At 52.4% G+C, this 17,597-nt stretch overlaps 1 protein-coding gene across 6 annotated transcripts in view; it reads left to right on the forward strand.

Moving 5' to 3' along the window:
• GRB10 (growth factor receptor bound protein 10) overlaps nucleotides 1-17,597 on the forward strand; it is a 175,309-nt gene that overhangs the window by 93,011 nt on the left and 64,701 nt on the right. The gene's annotated exons all lie outside the window — the stretch shown is intronic.

Genomic DNA, 17,597 nt, shown 5'->3' on the forward strand with positions numbered 1-17,597 from the left:
CTAAGTAAGAGAAACAATCAAATAGGAAAACTGGCAGAAGGCATGCAGGGGAAAGCATGCTGTGTGTGTTTGGACCACGGACACTCATGGCACATGGGAAATGTGGCGACAGAGCTGGACAAGGCGGTGGCCGAGGCTCGAGGTCTGGGATTGGGCTAGGAAGGCACACCTCCCTCTGTCAAGTGTGTCCAAATGCCACCATGCTCTTCTCTGCCGGTGGCGCCCCCAGCCCCGGGTCTGGACTGAGTGGGCTTGGGGGTTGCAGGAACCCTGCCCCACCCCCCGACCCTGCGGGGCCCTCTTCCCTGCCTCTCCGAGCCTCCCCTTCCCCACTTTGCATCTGACACCAGGTTCCAGCTCGGGTTCCTCTTAACAAGATGCCCTGGGCCCACAGGACAGAATCTGACAAAGGTTCGGGGCTGTTCTCTGCCTCCTGTGATCTGCAGGGCCCCCTCGGACGCTCTGATTAGAGGCCTGAAGGTTTGTGCCATTGTTTGAGGTCAGCTTAGCTGGTTCTTTGCAGGGGACCTGGTATTTAAAACAAAAGGCTCACTGTGACTTTCCTTGACCTGTTCTTTCTCTCTGGCAGAGAGGATTTAGTGCTCTCCTGTTTATTAGCTTGTTCCAACGTAAGCAGCTTATTTTTGTGTGATCGTCGTCGCAATGCTTCAGGCACCTCCCAGCCACACCCTGCAGGAAGGGTTGCGTTTTCCTTTAAAAGTCGGTGGTTTTATAATAGCTAGAATTGCTCTTGACAGTTTTTTACAGATATGTTTCTATTGTGGTAAAACATACATGACATCAAATTGATCGTTTTAACTGTTGTTAAGTGCACAGTTCCGTGGCGTTCGTTATAGTCACGGTGTTGGGCAGTTATTAACACCATCTATTTCAAAAACTTCTGTGTCGCCCAAACAGAAAGTCTGTATGTATGGAAGCAATAATCCCCAACCCCACCCCAGCTCTTGGTAACCTCTACGCTACTGTCTCTGTGATTTTGCCTCTTCTAGTTACTTGACGGACGTGGAATCCTATATTATTTCTTCTTTGTGTCTGGCTTATTTCACTGAGCATGGTCTTCGAGGTTCATCCTCGTTATAGCGTGTATCCCAGTTTCATTCCTTCTGTGGCTGATCCTCCTCTGCGGTGCACACGCATTGCGTGTTGGTCCGTCCGTCCGTCCGTGTGCACTGGGCTGCGTCCACCCACAGCTCCCGGGAATGGTGCAGCGGGAGACACAGGTGTATGGTACCTGTTGGAGTCCCTGCTCTCAGGACCTTTGGGTCTATACTTAGGGATGGAATTAGTAACACAGTCATTCTGGGTTTAGCTTTCTCTTGACCGTATTTTTGATAACGTGAGGTTTCAGAGGATTGTGGTTTCTCAAAGTTTGGTCTTTTCTCATTTTATGTTTTTTATTTTTTTAAAGATTTTATTTATTCGTCAGAGAGAGAGAGCACAAGCAGGGGGAACGGCAGACAGAGGGAGAAGCAGGCTCCCCGTGGAGCAGGGAGCCCAATGTGGGACTTGATCCCAGGACCCGAGCAGGAGGCAGGTGCTTAACCAACTGAGCCACCCAGGTGCCCCAGAAACAGCTTGTTTAAAATGGAAAAGACCAGGGCACCTGAGTGGCTTAGTCGTTAAGCATCTGCCTTCAGCTCAGGTCATGTTCCCGGGGTTCTGGGATCGAGCCCAATGTTGGGCTCCCTGCTCAGCGGGGAGCCTGCTTCTCCCTCTGCCTATCCTCCCTGCTCGTGTTCTCTCTCTCTCTCAAATAAATAAATAAATCTTAAAAAAAAAAAAGCTATTTCTGTTGGCTCTTCCTGCCTGCCACTGAGGCTGAGCTGTGTGGTCGTTTGTGTGCGTGTTCATTTCGGGACCGAGGTCCGTTTGGAGACAGGAATGTGTGAGCATCACTGTGAAGCCTCCCAAGATGGATTGCAGACATTGTCCATGGCGCCCGGAGTCATACATCCAGGGACCTGGGGCTCCCGTGGAGACACCAGACTCCAGCACTTGGCTTGGATAATCTGTTTGCCAAGTGGAAGAGACCAGAGTTAGAAAAGAAGGTCAGTAGAGAAGATGAAGGGTTTTTTATCTTCCCCTGCAGGGAGCCTTGGCCAATGTCACAGATGTTGGGGGTGGCCAGGCTCGGGGCCAGATATTTCTTGGCTCTTGTTTCTTCCAGTGGTGGTGCCCCGTGACCGTGGGCGACTTAGGAACCACATTATGGTTTAGATTCTCCAATAGCAAATACCCATCTTGCATAAGTACGGTGAAAAACACTAATAGGACAGTGATAACTTGGAGTCCCGTGCTAAAACCTCCCGTGTGTCTTCTGTGTTTTCCGTGGAGTTGTTAGAGCTGCAGATCGGGAAACTGAGCCAGGGATGTTTGGTAACTTGCCCAAAGGGACTGAGATGGTCACTCAGTGCTCAAATTGGAATTGAAGCCATGTCCGTGCATCTTCAAATTTGGAGGTAATTTAGGGGACTCTTGTAGCATGTACCTGTTGTATAAGCTGTTACGAGTAAGTGTTACTTTATGGACCACGTTCCCCCCTTTCTCCGTGCGTTTCTTGAGTAGAAGAACCATGTCTTACTTGTGCTGAAGGTTCTGCTCTGGTGCCTTGCTCATACTTGTTTCTAATAGATCATTTCTTAAGGAATTCCTGAACGTACATGCCATAGATGCACTTGTGGGTTCCCGAAAGGTCCTGAGTTTCCACCCCTACCCTCCAGGAGGGAGGCTCTGGTAATTCCAGGTGACCAAAGACCTTCCCTTCCCATGGTGCCATTTAAGGGGTGTCAGGGGCATTTGAGGTGGGATGAGAGAGGACGAAACCAGAAAGTTAGCTGGCAAGACTCCTGTCGATTGTAGCTTTTGGACCCAGCTCCTGTCATAGTTCATTGGATGTCCATCTTTTACTATATTATCCATGAGAACATCATCAACATTTTACCTGCTTTACACATGCACGCACGCGCGTGCACACATCAAAGTAACTCTTACTTTCTTAGCATCCTGCCCTCCTAGGGAAATGATGCTGTCCCCTAAAGATAAAGTCCTTTTTCTCATGTGTTCAACAGAATCCTGAATAGTAACGAATATTGGCCTCTGGTGGGATATTGAAGCCGACGTTGAGTATGATTTTGATTTCCTTCACCCTCCCGCCATGCCTAAACACCTTTTCTTAGGGCTGAGATGGCAAAAAACTAGGAGGAAAACCATCCATAATCGTTCTCCCACAGAGTGACATCTTTTTGCCTTTTGGAAAACGAAATGCATTCAGGCCACATCTAAGTATCGTGTTTGCCCACGTGATTAATACTGCTTCTGCAGTATCCATTCAAAATGACAATATCACAGACCTTCAGAAAGGGAGGCCATGGTTTCTTGCCTATGTCCTCTGTTTCGTACCTGTTTAGGTGACTTCCCTGTTATAAAAACAGGTTCTTCACCTGTTAACCAGTGAATCCAACTAACTGTGCTATGCGGTGGGCACTCTCGTTATCCTGTATTTGCAGGGGAGGAAACTGAGGCCCAGGGGTCAGAAGAGTCACCCAGATCACCCCCTGCGGAGTGGCAGAGCCCAGTTTGGCCCCAGCCGGTGGGCTCCGACCCACTTGGCCTCTGGAGTTACCCCCCGTCCTCCAGGGTCTGCTTGTGCCTTCCTGTCCTTCCGACTCCTTAGAGTTTTCAGTGCATCAAAATGAGATTTTTGAGGTAGGGGCTGAGTTTTCCTTGTCCTCGGAAGCAGCCAAATAGGTTGGACCCCCTGCAGCCTCCTCCCCTATCCTGGACCTGTGCCCGCTCCATCCTTTGCACTCGGGAGAGTATCTGTCTGCATGAGGAAGACAGAACAAAAAGCCATTGAGGCACCTGCTCGCTCCATCTTTCCCAGAGTCAGGCAAACCTCGGACCTCCCCGTTCCCAGTTCCCCGTTGGCACGGAAACACTCCACATCATCCTCTGTGATCCCCGGGTCTCAGCTCTTACGGCTCACTTTCCTGATGCTCGGACGGCTCATGCCATGCTGGCCTGTTCCCTTTTAGCGGATCATTGGACCCCATTAATGTTTCACGTTTCCTTTGCTGTCAGGATGCTCACCGCTCGTAGAGGGCTTTATCCCCGTGAGTCCTGTGTTCCTCCAGCCTGTTGGCTTTTCTTACTTTTGCTCCTCACTTTTCCTGTTTCTTACATTCGTTCGATGTATATCTGTTGCTTGTCTAGGCCATGCCAGTCCCAGGGGACACAGCAGTGCACAGCGAGGTTTTAATTTATTGGCCATAGAACACACGGACCTTTGCGTCCATCCAAAGAAGTATCAATCCATTTTTGGAAGTGGTGGGTACAACTTAGATATAATTCAGTATTAAGATCAGTGATGAAAGAGTATCCTTAGGTCTCCCTTAGGTAGAGAACCAGAACACGCTCTCTCCTAAAGTCTAATATGCTTTTCCCCATTATATTACGACTTACCTAAATTAACTTGTTTTTTTTTTTTTAACCCTCAGTTAACCAGCCCTTGCAGGTGAATATTTTTTAGAATGAGTTATTTTTCTTTTACGATGCTAAACCCTATCCCCGAAGGCAGATCTCAAGCTGGAGGTTTTCATAAGGAAAGCGAGCCACTGTCCCTGCTGCCTTCAGAAGTCCGTTAACAAGTTTGCCGCTGTCGCTTCTCTTGCCACAGCTGATGTTAGATACGCCCCGCCGTGAATTGCTCCCATCTCTGAGCAGGTTCTCCAGACTCCTGGTTCTTACCTGCGGGCGGGCACTGTACGCACACATCTGGCTAAACCTCTCTGGGATCCTCCGACGAGCTGACGTTTCAGTGGGGTAAATAGTTGGGTGCCGGCAGGGCAGCTAGGAGCCCGCCCGGTGGCTCCCGGCGCCGTCCACCGCTTCCCACGGAACATGCCAGGCAGTGGTAAGCGACACCCACCAATTCTGCATTTGGTTCTGACCGGGAGAGACTCTACTAACAGTCCTGACCTTTCCTGGGCGTGGGCGCACGGACCGGAGGAGATGGGGGCACAGGCTGATGGTCCTTCCATCACTGTGGATGTATTTTATAAAAATAATGCCGGACACCGAATCATATTCCCCACTGACTGTGCCCTCTGCCCGTTCTCTGTGAAGCCGCTGTTTTTATTCTGAACACAGCGTGGGCACACCATTCTGTTTGTCCAGACACCTTGGGGTCCTTCCATCGCTGTAGGTGACGCGCACTGACCCCCATGCTGTCACCTCCTTCCTGGATGCCCCCCGCTGCCTGTTGAATAAGTTGCTTCCCCTTGGATCTTCTCTTGCGGTTTTTTTTTTTTTTTTTTTTTTTTCCCTCCTGAAAACTCACACTTTGTTTTGTTTTTTAGTTTGTCAAGTACGTGTCTGTCTTTCCCATTTCTTTCTAGGCTCCTTGAGACCGGGGATCACGTTTTCGTTTTTAATCTTTGGCAGGGGGGAAACTAAAAAGAATGTTGGAGTTTTAGGCTCACCGGGGTAGGAACTGAGGGTCCACCACTAGCTCTGAGACTCCGGGTGTGTATTTTCACCTCTCTGAGCCTCGGTTTTCTAATCTGTGGAATGGGCGTGATAGCATGCAGCTCATGGCTGTGGTGTAAGGATTGTGTAAGCGATCCCAGTGAATGTTCTTGTACCGCGCCCCCTCCCCCTGCCCCCTGCACACTCTGTCTCTCCGAATTACTCTTTGACCAGCACGCAGGGCAGTGGACATAGCAGACAAGGAAAGTTTGTTCAAGGGGATACCGAATCAGGCTCTGTCAAGGGCTAAGTGCTCCCTGGAGATGCGAGCAGGGGGTCCATGACTTGAGAACCATACCCTACTTCTCATCTTCCCTCTGGAAATGGAGCTCTTCCCAGTGCAGAGCCCAGCTGCCCACCAAGCCCCACTCCTCCTGTTCCAGTGTTTCTGTGGGCAACGCCATGTGGAGCGAGGGGGGGGGCTTAGGATGTATGAAGCCGTGTCTTCTCCTGGGAAGCTCAGCTGCATCCATGGTGGGCCAGGGAAGCCAGAGAGACTCTGGCATGGAGGAAGAGTGTGCTTTCAGAGGGAGAGAGATTTCTCACGGCAGGGATGCCCCAAGTATACTTCCTGGTTGGGGACAGAATTGCATCCTGTGACCTCAGGGATGACCTGGTAGGCCTGATAGGGTCAGGCAGGCTCACACAGGCACGGCTCTGGCCTGCTGGGTAACGCTTCCTGCACGGTCCCCATGCCTGGACACGTGTCCTCCCTTGTTGGAATTAGTCTGGCATTTAACCACCTGGTGGCCTGTGTGTCACCTGCCTGGTGGGCCTTTTTCCAAGGAACAGCCACCAGAGGGTTTGGGAAGGCTGCCTGGCTGACTTTCTAGAAAATTCGGCAGCTGGATTTATGCAGGCTGCTGACTCCATTGTTAAGGTATTCAGTGCCAATTTACTAAGCACCTATTACGTGCCAGGTGTGGAGTTAGTGAAGCCAAAGTGAAAGAACATGAAGTTCCAGTCTTCTAGAAACTCAAGTTTAGTGAGAAAAAAAAAAAAAAAACAAAAGAAAATTAAAATGTAAGAAGGAGGCAACATGTCCAGCTTCGGAGGTGGACAGACCTGGATCGGACTCTGCACCCTACGTCTGGGGAGCTGAGACGCTCTGCCTCAGTATCTCCAGCTGAAATCTGTGAAAATACCTACTTGTCTGGTTTGGCAAGAGGAGGAGAAACAGCTTGGGCTGTGGAGGGACCTGGCCCAGGACCTGGCGCTTTCTGGGTGCTCAGGAAGTGGGAGCTGTTGTTCATCAACATCATCATCATCATCAACAGAGAGAATAGAAATCAGACCCATGGCCTCCCCTCCTTCGCGTGCCCAGCCTGCAAGCATCCCTTTTTGTCCTGGGGCATTCATCAGAACATACCGCTTCACTTCTCTACATTGAAAAATAGTTTTCAAAAAGAATAATAAGCCCTCGGTTAGGACCTCCCCTCCGTTCCTTCCCTGACCCAACTCCAAAGAACTGGATTCAGAATGAATCCGGGTGAGTCTCAGGAGGCTGTTTTCACAAACCAAAGCCGCCCGGGTGCTCCCGCTCCTCGCTTATCGGGTTCAAGGGGGACGCCTCCAGATTTGCAGAGCCCGCCTGCTTCATGCGGAGCGTCCCGTCTTTCCGGCGAAACCCCATTTCCCCCCACATCCTGGAAAGCCAGCCCCTCTCTCCTGGGCATTTCAGTTCTGGGAGCTGTGCCATTTCTTGGAATCGCCCAGTACGTTCTCCTGGAATGACTTTCCCCATCCCGAGGCCTTGGAAATTAGGCGCTTCTTAGAGCTGAATGCCCTCTAGATGACGGTCTTGCCTGATAAACAGAGATCTCGTTTTAAAATTCTCCTCTTCTGCCAAGAGTGAGCAGAACCACACGAAGAACGTGTCTGGCCTCTGGGACGCTTTTCTGGTTTGGCCACTCCGTCAGCTGTGCCAAGGTTCTCTTCGTCCGACGACACAGACCGCGCTCCATGCTGCTTGCTGTCACCCCACGCCTGTCCCTGTCCTCTCTTGCAAGATGTTCAGTCCTGGGCGGGATTCCCTCCTCTTGGCTGGAGGTCACCCCTTCCTGTAAGGAGCTTGCGCTTGCTTTCTTCACGATGTCACCTCTGCTGGTCCCTCCCTCACTTGCCACTGCTCGGGAGCAGGTTCAGCATCTCCTGTGGAGGGACTCATTCTGCCAGAGGTAGTAAAATGTCATCTCCTCCCCTGCTACTTTGTTTCCCAGGGAAATCCTTTCCCAAAGCGGGTTGGAAAGATGTGGTTACATTCAGGTGGCGGGGACTCCTGTCTCTTTTGTTAACGACAGCATTTCCAGTACCTGTAACAATGACAGATTTGTAGTTGGTGCTCGGTACCTGTTTGTCGAATGAATGGATTTTACACTTAAAGAGTTAAAATCACAGAAACAGAGCGTTAATGTTGAACGGGGTAATAGAGACTCCCCGGTGTCTAATTTGCCTTTAAAAATTTGCCTTTTTTGAAAGGGCAGTGCTAGCGAATGGGTGGACTTTGGGACTGTGACCTGGATTTTTCCTCTTCAAGTCCAGTGTTCTTGGACTAATATTTTTAGGATTGATGGCAAGTGAGAACCTTCCAGAATGACCGGCTGTTTACGTAGTTTCTTGCGCCCAGCGTCTCCCTGCTTTATGATGTAATGGAAGAATTAGGGGTCCGGACCAGAAGTCTGGAGAAGAAACACGGTAAATCGCGAAAGACAAAGATGCAATTAATTCTGTCTTTTTTGAGTGATATTTTGTGGGCATGTTTCTGTTCTCCCCTTCCCGCCCCCCAATTGTCTTCTAATAGTACAAATAGAGATTGCACTACTGAGTCTGCGCTTTTTTCTGTAACGTGTAGCTGAGGTCCTTGGTCCTTGCAGGGCGGGCTGTGACTTCTCTGGAGTGGAAAATTCTTTTCTTGTGTTGTATATTCCCACGCACGGAACACCACAGTCTTGGGTGCTTTCTGGGCGCTTCCTTGCGACCGTGAGGCAGGCCACAGTCGAAGACACAAGGGAAGTTTGTAGACTTTCTCTTTCTAGGCGGTCTTCACCGGTCATCGGGTTCCAGTTCTAGAATTTCTGCGAACGGAGTCACGGAACGAAATGAGTGGCTTCCCCCATTTTGGGCGGCGTTGTGGAGGGGAGGAATAGAGTCATTTGACACTTCTCTAAAACATGGATTAAACAGCTGAATCTCACTGGAATCAAAGTCCAGTGATAGCGATTAATCATTATCTTAACTTCTTTTGCTTGTTTGCTTTGGTGGTAGAAGCAGTGCCTTCTGGCCGCCGGGCTATCTATCTGCCCTTGGTTCGGGGATCTGCCCTGGACTTTGTGGTTTACCCTCCTCCCCGCCCCCCCCACGCCCCGGAGGATTGCAGTATTCCGGCCGTCCCATGGCCCTGGTGGTGAGAAGGAGGAATCGGTCAGGCCGGGGAGACATGGCCCAGCCTCCCTCCCTGGCAGCCGTTACTGTCAGCATCCTGGGCCCCTTCTAGCCCTGGCCACGAGCTGCTCTGGGGAGGTGTGGGAGGAGCTGTTGGCACAGCTGGAAGGAATCGTGGGCTCACTGTGTTTCTGCATGTTCTGTCCACTTGTGGTGGAGCTTTGCACGAGCCGTCGTAAGATGCACACCTTATCACAAGATGAATACCGGTGGGTGGGGACGGCTCCCCATCGCGTGGTCCGCAGGATGGGTGGAGAAGCATACGTATTTGTACCGAGACCTACTATCTGTTAGGAAGTGGGGTCCGTGGTTAGTGCAACTTAGGAAACGAGCAGCTTGGTGCTGGACCTTCCCAAGCTGGTCTTCCTGGGGTTACCCAGTGAGTCACCTGGGAAGCCAGCCCCCGGGGTCCCCGCATCGCCCCCCAGCCTCCGTGGCCTAGAGATGTCCCAGTTCTTGTTTTGCCTCCTGACTAGGTCCGGACACCCATCTTGTTGATGGAATATTTCTCTTCTGGAAGCGACCCTTCCTTGACTCCTCTCCCCAGCTAGACGCCTGTCCCTGCTGGCTGCCCTGGGCCCCATTCCGCATCGGCCCCCAGGAGCCCGCCCCCGTGCTGGCCACCAGGAGTGGTGTCCACACTGTCCCCTCGGCCCCGGTCATGGAGGAAGCTGCGTGTGAGCGGGCATGCCAGCGCCGTGGGGGGTGGCCTGGGCTAGAGGACTGCCAGACACATGACCATCACGGCAGGCTGGCATGGCCGAGGGTGTTCTTGTCACAGAAGCACTTTGACCCTCCTGAAAGAAAGGGGATCTGCGTTCTCACTGGGCGTTTTCACCAGCAGCTGTGGGACCTTGACCCCATTGAACATCAGCTTGTCTCACTGCTAAGTCAGTGTTATCGTACCTGTCATTACCTTACAGATTAGTCAGTGATGTGAAGTGGAGGGGCACGTGATAAGCACTTGATGATTGCGGTCCTTAGTGGTGATAACCACTAATTTGCATGTGGACACACAGCTCAGACTTCGGGCCACCGGGCCACCATGTGGCATGCACACTGAATTACCACTGCGTTGGGCCTCGCTTTGCCTAGCCGTGAGGTGCGAAGTTGCCGCCTCTTAATTTCTGAGACCCTTTGGAGTTCTTCAGCTTTCCACGGGATAGCGAGGAGAAGTTGTGTGGGTGTGCTCGAGCTCTGTGACCCAGGCCGCAGAGTCTGCAGATCGTTTAGGATCTTCCCTGACACCACTGTGCTCGGGGGGCCTGAGGACTGTGCTCAGGAGCAGGAAGACCAGCGCACGGTGATTCACTGGGTTCAAAGCTGCGGCTTGCATACTGGAAAGGACAGGGAGCAGGGTGTGGCGAGGCGGGCTGCGAGTGCATAACGTCTTTCCAGTGTTTGTCTTCAAGGTTCGGAAGAGCCCGTGAACTTGAATACATTAGCCACCCAGCCAGTCTTTCGAGTCCTTCCTGGCCGGTGGTGTGTGGGCTAATAAATCTGGCAGTCGTTCGGTCACGGACTAGTTTCTGGTGTCAGGGTTTGGGGATTGTAGGAATCCTCCCTCCTTCTGCGAGGAACTTACAGTTTCAGCAACTCTCTCCTGTGATACTGATTTTTCTCCATTCGAGCCTAACCCGGGTGCATTCAGGGAAGGAACATGCTTTGGGCCTGGGATTGGGTTTGCGGGCTTGCGAGTCTGCATAGACCCGCTAAGTGCTGACCAGAGCCTAGCAGCCGCAAAAAGTGTAGGCGGGGCTCCTTTTCGAGGACACATATATGGTTGTAATGCAACACACACACACACACACACACACACACACACAGATTCTTCCGGTTGTTGAAATAATCAGCTTGTTTGATACGTACTTTCACAATTCATAGACACTGACCGTGTCAGTTGCGATTGTCTGGGGAGGGCGGGTGGAGTGGAGAGCGCTATTTCCCACAAAGGTTGGAAAATGAAGTTTCTCTTATAGACGCGCGGAAAGGTCAGGAGATGTGAGCATATGGCCGAAGCTGTGTGTGTATTTATATGTATATGCCAGACGGATCCTTCCAGGGATTTTATTTCGTGTTTCAAATCCTGCCTGCCTGTAGTAACCATTACGATAAAGCTTTGTTGGATGTATTTTTTCAGATGACAGGATTGGAAAGTTGCCCGTGTACTTGGAGGGGTGGTCAGGTGATCTGTTCGGTTTTCTGAGTATCTAACTATCAAGAATACGAGTAGGGCATACTCTAACTCCAGTGTGACACCTGATTTTCTCACTCTGCTTACTTCAGCCTAACAGTACCGATTAAAAATTAAATCCTTGTGGCTGGATTCTGTGAAAGAAGATTAATTGGTGTGCCGAAGGTATGTCAGTCGAATGTTGAGTTCTGTCTGCACGAGGTTTAAATGGCTTAGAGGTCGACAAACATAGTTCGCCAGGTGAGCATGGTTTAGGTTGAAAGCTCCGTTGCAGGCTGGACCTCTTGTTCCTGTCCAGATAGAAAGGTGTAAGAGCGTTGACCTTTCCGCGTGTGTTCGGGACTTTTTGGCTATAGCACTGAGAGCTTCCCTTTTCCTCGCCGTGCTGACCCAGCACTTCTGCACCCCAGACGTGCGGGCTTTCTTTCCACATCAAGCATTCTCTGACACCAGCTGGGCGTGTCCTACGATGCCGTTTCATTCTGACACGACCTGCTTGGTTCAGTTACTAGGACAGTCTGCAGAACTCAGTTCACTAGTTAGAGTACTCGTTTAGTATAAAGGATGCAGCTCAGGAACAGTCAGGCGGCAGAGAGGCATGGGGCGAGATATGGGGACGGCGTTCGGGGCTTCCGTGCCCGGCACACCACCTTCCCAGCGCCTCTATGTGTTGACCTACCCAGAGGCTCTCCAAACCCTGGGGGTTAGCATTTTTTATATACGTGCTTCACTACATAGGCATGATGGCTTACGTCACTGGCCACTGGTGATTAACTTGACCTCCAGCCCCTGTCTCCTCTTCCCTGAGGTCGGGGAGTGGGGCTGAGCCTCCCAACTCTCTAGTCCCACTGTTGGTCCCCCTGGCAACCAGCCCACATCCCATGGTTATCTGGTGGCTTCCCCCAAAGCACCTGATTAATACAAACTCAGGTGTGGTTGAAAGGGACTTGTAGGGGCGCCTGGGTGGCTCAGTCGGTGAAGTGTCTGCCTTTGGCTCAGGTCATGATCTCAGGGATCGAGCCCCACTTTGGGCTCCCTGCTCAGCGGGGAGTCTGATTCTCCCTCTCCCTCTGCCGCTCCCCCCGCTTGTGTGCACATGCGCTCTCGCGCTCTTTCTCTGTCAAATAAAATCTTAAGAAAAAAAAAAAGAAAGAAAGAAAAGGGCTTGTAATGAATAACAGAATGTTATATATCACAGAAGATGATCCTTTCACCTTTATGAAAGCTCCGGAGCTATTTCAGGAACCAAAAAAGACCAAATAGTAGAACAAAAGATGCTCGCGTTGCTCTTAGAGCTTAGGACATTATAAGGATCTTAGGCACTGTGTGCCAGGATCATAAAGAAGGCCAAGATAACTATTTTCTATTCTGTCCCAACTTCACCAGTGCCATCGACCTTTTCCTTTTTTTTTTTCCTGCTCGTAATAATCTATTACTGTCTGGGGTTTTAGCATCTTAAGCAAGGCTACTGGGCCTCATCTCGTTAGGAGTGTCCCTTCTGTGTGAAGATGGGAGGAGGCAGGCAGACGGTGTGTGGTAACAGGTGCTCACGTGGGTCTGGGAAGAACAGACAGTCCATACGTGTATCCTGAGCACATCGGGCAAGTAGCGTTTCTCTGAGGCAGAGTCAGTGTCCTCTTTCCTGTCTGTTCGAGAGGACACCGTGTGGTGCGGAGGGCCCAGCAGGGTGCAGTGAGGGGGCCAGGCGGGGCCAGAAGTGGGAGCCTCGCCTCTAACTCACGCTCTCCTCCGCGCCCGCGGTCCGCCAGTGAGCGCCAGGCTGCCTCCTGGCTTGGCTTATGGAAGATATTCACCCCGAATCATCGAGGAGCCAAACGCGAGCTTGTTTCACTGAGTTTAGGTCTATTTTAGAAGTGAAGCAGCTTCTATTTGCTCGAGGAAGTGAGGCCAGGGGCACATGTGAGTTTGAGATCAGATGAGCTACCCAAATATTTGGGACAAGAGTCAGTATCAGTGTGGGACTTGGGTTATTTGAGGAAAGCGAAATAACTGTTAATAACTGGATTTGCAGCCGTGTCGTTTGACCTGTGTCTGGGCCGCAGACGCGTCCTCCTGAGCCCGTGTGACGTGAAACCGTGTACGTGAAATTGTTTTCCCTTCCCCCTCCGTGCATCTTCCAGGGGTACAGTCTCACGGGAAATATTTTGGCATCAAGTCTGTACTGAGCAGACACGTCGTCTTAGCACCCATTTCCAGAAGCATCTGCCTCGTTCGCGCCCGCTGTGTTTGCTTCTCCGCAGAAGGGCTCTCACGGGTGGGTGGCGATCCACGCAGGGGAGGCGCGGAGCCGTCCGCACCCGGCGGGATGCACAGGATGCGAGCCATTCCAAGCATTTCTGCAAGAACTGACAGTCACCTCAGTAATGTCTTGGTGACTTCCGTAATATCATAGTGCAGTACTATTTTTTTTTTTTAAGATTTCATGTATTTATTTGAGAGAGAGGCAGAGAGAGGGGTGAAGCAGACTCCCGCTGAGCCAGGAGCCTGATGCGGGGCTCCATCTCAGGACCCCGAGATCATGACCTGAGCCGAAATCAAGAGTAGGACGCTTAACTGACTGAGCCACCCAGGCACCCCAGTGTAGTACATTTTAAAAGAATGTGATGGAGAGGGACGCGTGGGTGGCTTAGTAGATTAAGCATCTCACTTCGGCTCAGGTCATGATCCCAGGGTCCTGGGATCGAGCCCCACATCGGGCTCCCTGCTCCGCAGGGAGTCTGCTTCTCCCTCTGCCTCCCGCTCCCCCTACTTGTGCTCTCTCTTTCTGACAAATAAATAAAATCTTAAAAAAAAAGACCGTGATGGATAAATGTCTTCCTTGGAATCAGTCCTTTAAGACCCCCGCTTGGAAGATCCCATTATTAGTCCTTACTAGAGTTTAACAGAGTTTAAGGAAAATCCTGACTGATTCATTCCTTTCAGAAGGGGGTGAAAGCGTGTTGAGGACGCACATTGCATTTATCATCTGGGGTCTTTATACTTCACCGTCAGACTCTCAATACGGACTCTCAGTAATGTCAGAGTTACTTCCCATTCCCGAAAGCACAGTGGCCTGACTGCAGACAGGGTGACCCAGGTGGGAGTGACCTGGCCGGCCCCGAGAAGGAGCGGAAGGGCAGGACGGAAGACACCACGGGCCGCCTCTGTGGACACCGCCAGGGGCTTCCGTAGGGAAAAGATAAAACTCCAGTGAAAACCCACCTGGAGGGCCAACACATGGCATGGTCTCAGAAGAAATCTGTCAGAGAGCGAGCCTGTTTGTCAGGGGGTGGCCAGTGTCTTCTGCTGGGTTTTCTCCTGGTTTTGAGGACGTGTGAGCGGCAGCTGGGTGAAACCCCACCGGGCCTGTGGCGCCCCTCGGCCAGCCTGCCTGTGGCATCCCGCCCCAGCTGGGCGTGACCCGAGGCTGACTCGGGAACAGCCGTGAGTTCTGGCCTTCACCCCACACTGACTTAAATGGTCCATTGGGAGAAATACTGGGTTGTTCACGGGATGAGTGAGGGCAGCATAGACTTAATTGTCTTACAGAGCTCAAATCAGGCAACTGTTCTGGGCAGCTAAATAGGAGTGTAGGACACATTCTAGAACTCTCCTGAAGCCCCAGACTTGTGAGTGTCCCTGCTGCGTGTTGCTTCCTCAGTTTGCAGATGAGGACAGCGGTGTGTGTGTACCTCTCCCTCCGGGGGTCCGGATTTTCCGTGAGCCCCACTCGGCCCACTCACCTCCCTGCCCCCGAACTCTGAGCAAGACTTCTGCCTGCTGACTCTGGCGTTGTCCTTTGTGATAGATTAGTTATTGATCACATGGTAATTATGAATTATTAATTCAGCACTTTGGTCCTTTTACTGTCTGGCCACGGGATTAATCTTTGACTCTTTATAACCCAAACTAGGCAACATCTTTCCTCCTCCCACACAGGCCCGGAGACCTGTGGGGCCCTGCTCACAGGTTTCAAGTCGGGAGGTGGGTCCATGTCCACGCCTCCCGCCCCCGTCTGCTCCGCTTAGACAACTCTCACTGGTCTTGGTGCCTGCCATTTCAGAAGCATCGGCTCCTCTCTTGTTGGTCCATCTGTCTGCAGGACCCAGTGGGATCCATCTGAAGCCCACTGGGTATAACGTCCCGTGTCCAGGCCTCTCTCAGACCCGCCCTGGCATCGTTGCCTGGAGGGTCAAGAAGCCGGGGGTCCATGGCTTTTCTGCTCCTGCCTCAACCTTCCCACAGCTGTTTTCCACCCCCACCCCACCCCCAGCCGACCGCACGCCCTCCCTGGCTGTAGCCGTGGGGCCACCTGCACCCCCAGGCCCTCCGCCCCTTTGGCATCCATGCCAGGCATCCTTCCTCAGGCAGGTTTTTGTCGCTGTTTTGCTTTGCTCTGTCTTCTTGGGCCCTTTTGCCTCATGAGGCGGGGAAGCTGAAGCAAAGGCATCCAGGCCGTGTGTGTGTGGAGAGTGGGAGAGGCAGGGAGAGCAAGTTCTGGAAATGTCTGTGAGCTCGTGCATTGAGCACACACCTGGTAAGGTCAAACTGGTGGCTGCAAAGTTTGTTTTCAGATTCGAGGTTCGCTGTTTCGCGCTTGTCTGTGATCGTGGGCAAGGTGCTGGACCCCCGCAGGTCTGTTCCTCAGCTGTTAAACCAGTTAGTGGTCCCCGGTTTATATTCTGTTGGAGGTATCAGTGCAGTGGGTGTACTGAGTAACATCTACCCCGTGCTTACCATATGCCAGGCTCTGTTACAGAGCAGGGTGATGACCAGCCTCCTCCTGTCACCCCGCTGCGGGCAGCTCCGTTGCGAACCCTGTGTCGGGGTTGTGGGCCGAGAAGTAGAAAGCGGAGCCTCGTGTCCTGGGTGTGGAGCCCATAGCAAGAGCAGGGCTCTTGGCGGGTGACTTCTCTGCTCTGCCTTCTTGCCGGTAGGGGCTTGGGGCCCTGGCTTGGCGAGGGTCGAGCTGTCTCGGGCCCCGAGCCCGTCGTGCTGAGTGGGTGTCCCGTACAGGAGCAGGTGGGCCTGTGGGTGACTTGACTTGCAAAGCGCTCCGGTAGGGTGGGTCTCGTTCACGGTTGCCATGTTGTGAAAAGCGACAGAGCTGAAAATGCACAGAAGGGGACAGTGCTGTTGGGTTGCAGTGGGTTACAAATAAGAGAAACTAACTCAGAGTAGCTTCAGCACGCGATTATAGGGACTGTGCTTTACGGAGCTCCCAGCCAGACCACGGCCTGGCCGTAGGGGGGTTGCGAGCTGAGCCCCGCCAGGCTGCTCGGAGCCCCAGGCTCTGTCTCTGCCCCGGGCCCCAGCCGCTCCCACATCTCCGAGTGTGCTGGCTTGTACCCCCCACGCTGTATAGTCAGGATTCTCCAGAGAAACAGAACCAACGGGATGTGCGTTTGTGGGTATATGGGGGGGGGTGCGTTTTAAGGAACTTGCTCACATGACTGTGCAGATGCAAGTCCAACATCTGCAGGGGAGCCAGCAGGCTGGGGACCCAGGGAGGAGTTGCAGTTCAGGTCTGGAGGTGGAATTGTTCCCTCCTTGGGGACTGTAGTCTTTTTTTTCTTAAATGCCTTCAACTGATCGGATGAGGCCCACCCACATTATGGAGGGCAGTCTGTCTTACTCAGAGTCTACTGATTTAAATGTTACTCTCGTCTAAAGAATATGTCACAAGAGGGGAGCCTGGGTGGTACATACAGGCAGGTAAGCATCTGACTTCAGTTTCCACTCAGCTCATGATCTCAGGGCCTCGAGAGCAAGCCCCACATCCAGCTCTGTGCTCAGCAGGGTCTGCTTAAGACTCTCCCTACCCCTCCCCACTGTGTGCTCACTGTCTCTTTCTCAAAATAAATCTTAAAAAAAAAAAAACCCTTCACAAAAACATCTGGAATCCTGTTTGAGCAAACATCTGCATCCTGGCCAAGCTGATAACGTCAAAGTTCCCATCAGAGTCTCTAGGGCACACCTCCTTTGTTTTCTGTCCTTGTCCCTGACGTTGTCTGTGCTTCCGTCTCTGCGTCTGTCAGGCCTTTTTCTGCGACCAGGCCTGCCCTGCTCTCAGGCCAGTCGAAGGCAGAGGAGGGCGCCTGGAGGTCAGCAGGTGCACATTCCATCAGTCTCCGCCTGTGAGCCCGTCCGCGCGGCTTGGCCCTCCTGGAGCCCTGAGCAGGCCGAGGCCTCTGTCCGTGTCAGGTGCCGCTCTGTTCCTGTGTCCCTCTTTTGCTTCTGGAGTTTCTGGGAAGGGAGAAGTCCCGCTGCATCGAGTTAGGGCTTGATGTCCACCTGTTGTGGTCTGGCCAGCTGAGGCCAGCGCGGCGGGGGCATCGCGCTGGGGGGCCCACCCGCGCCGAGGGGTCCGGGAGCTAGGCAGGGGCCAGCTGAGGCCGGCGCGATGCTGATACAC

Source organism: Leptonychotes weddellii, chromosome 12, assembly GCF_054177405.1.
Source record: "Leptonychotes weddellii isolate Sample4059 chromosome 12, ASM5417740v2, whole genome shotgun sequence".
NCBI lineage: Eukaryota > Metazoa > Chordata > Mammalia > Carnivora > Phocidae > Leptonychotes > Leptonychotes weddellii.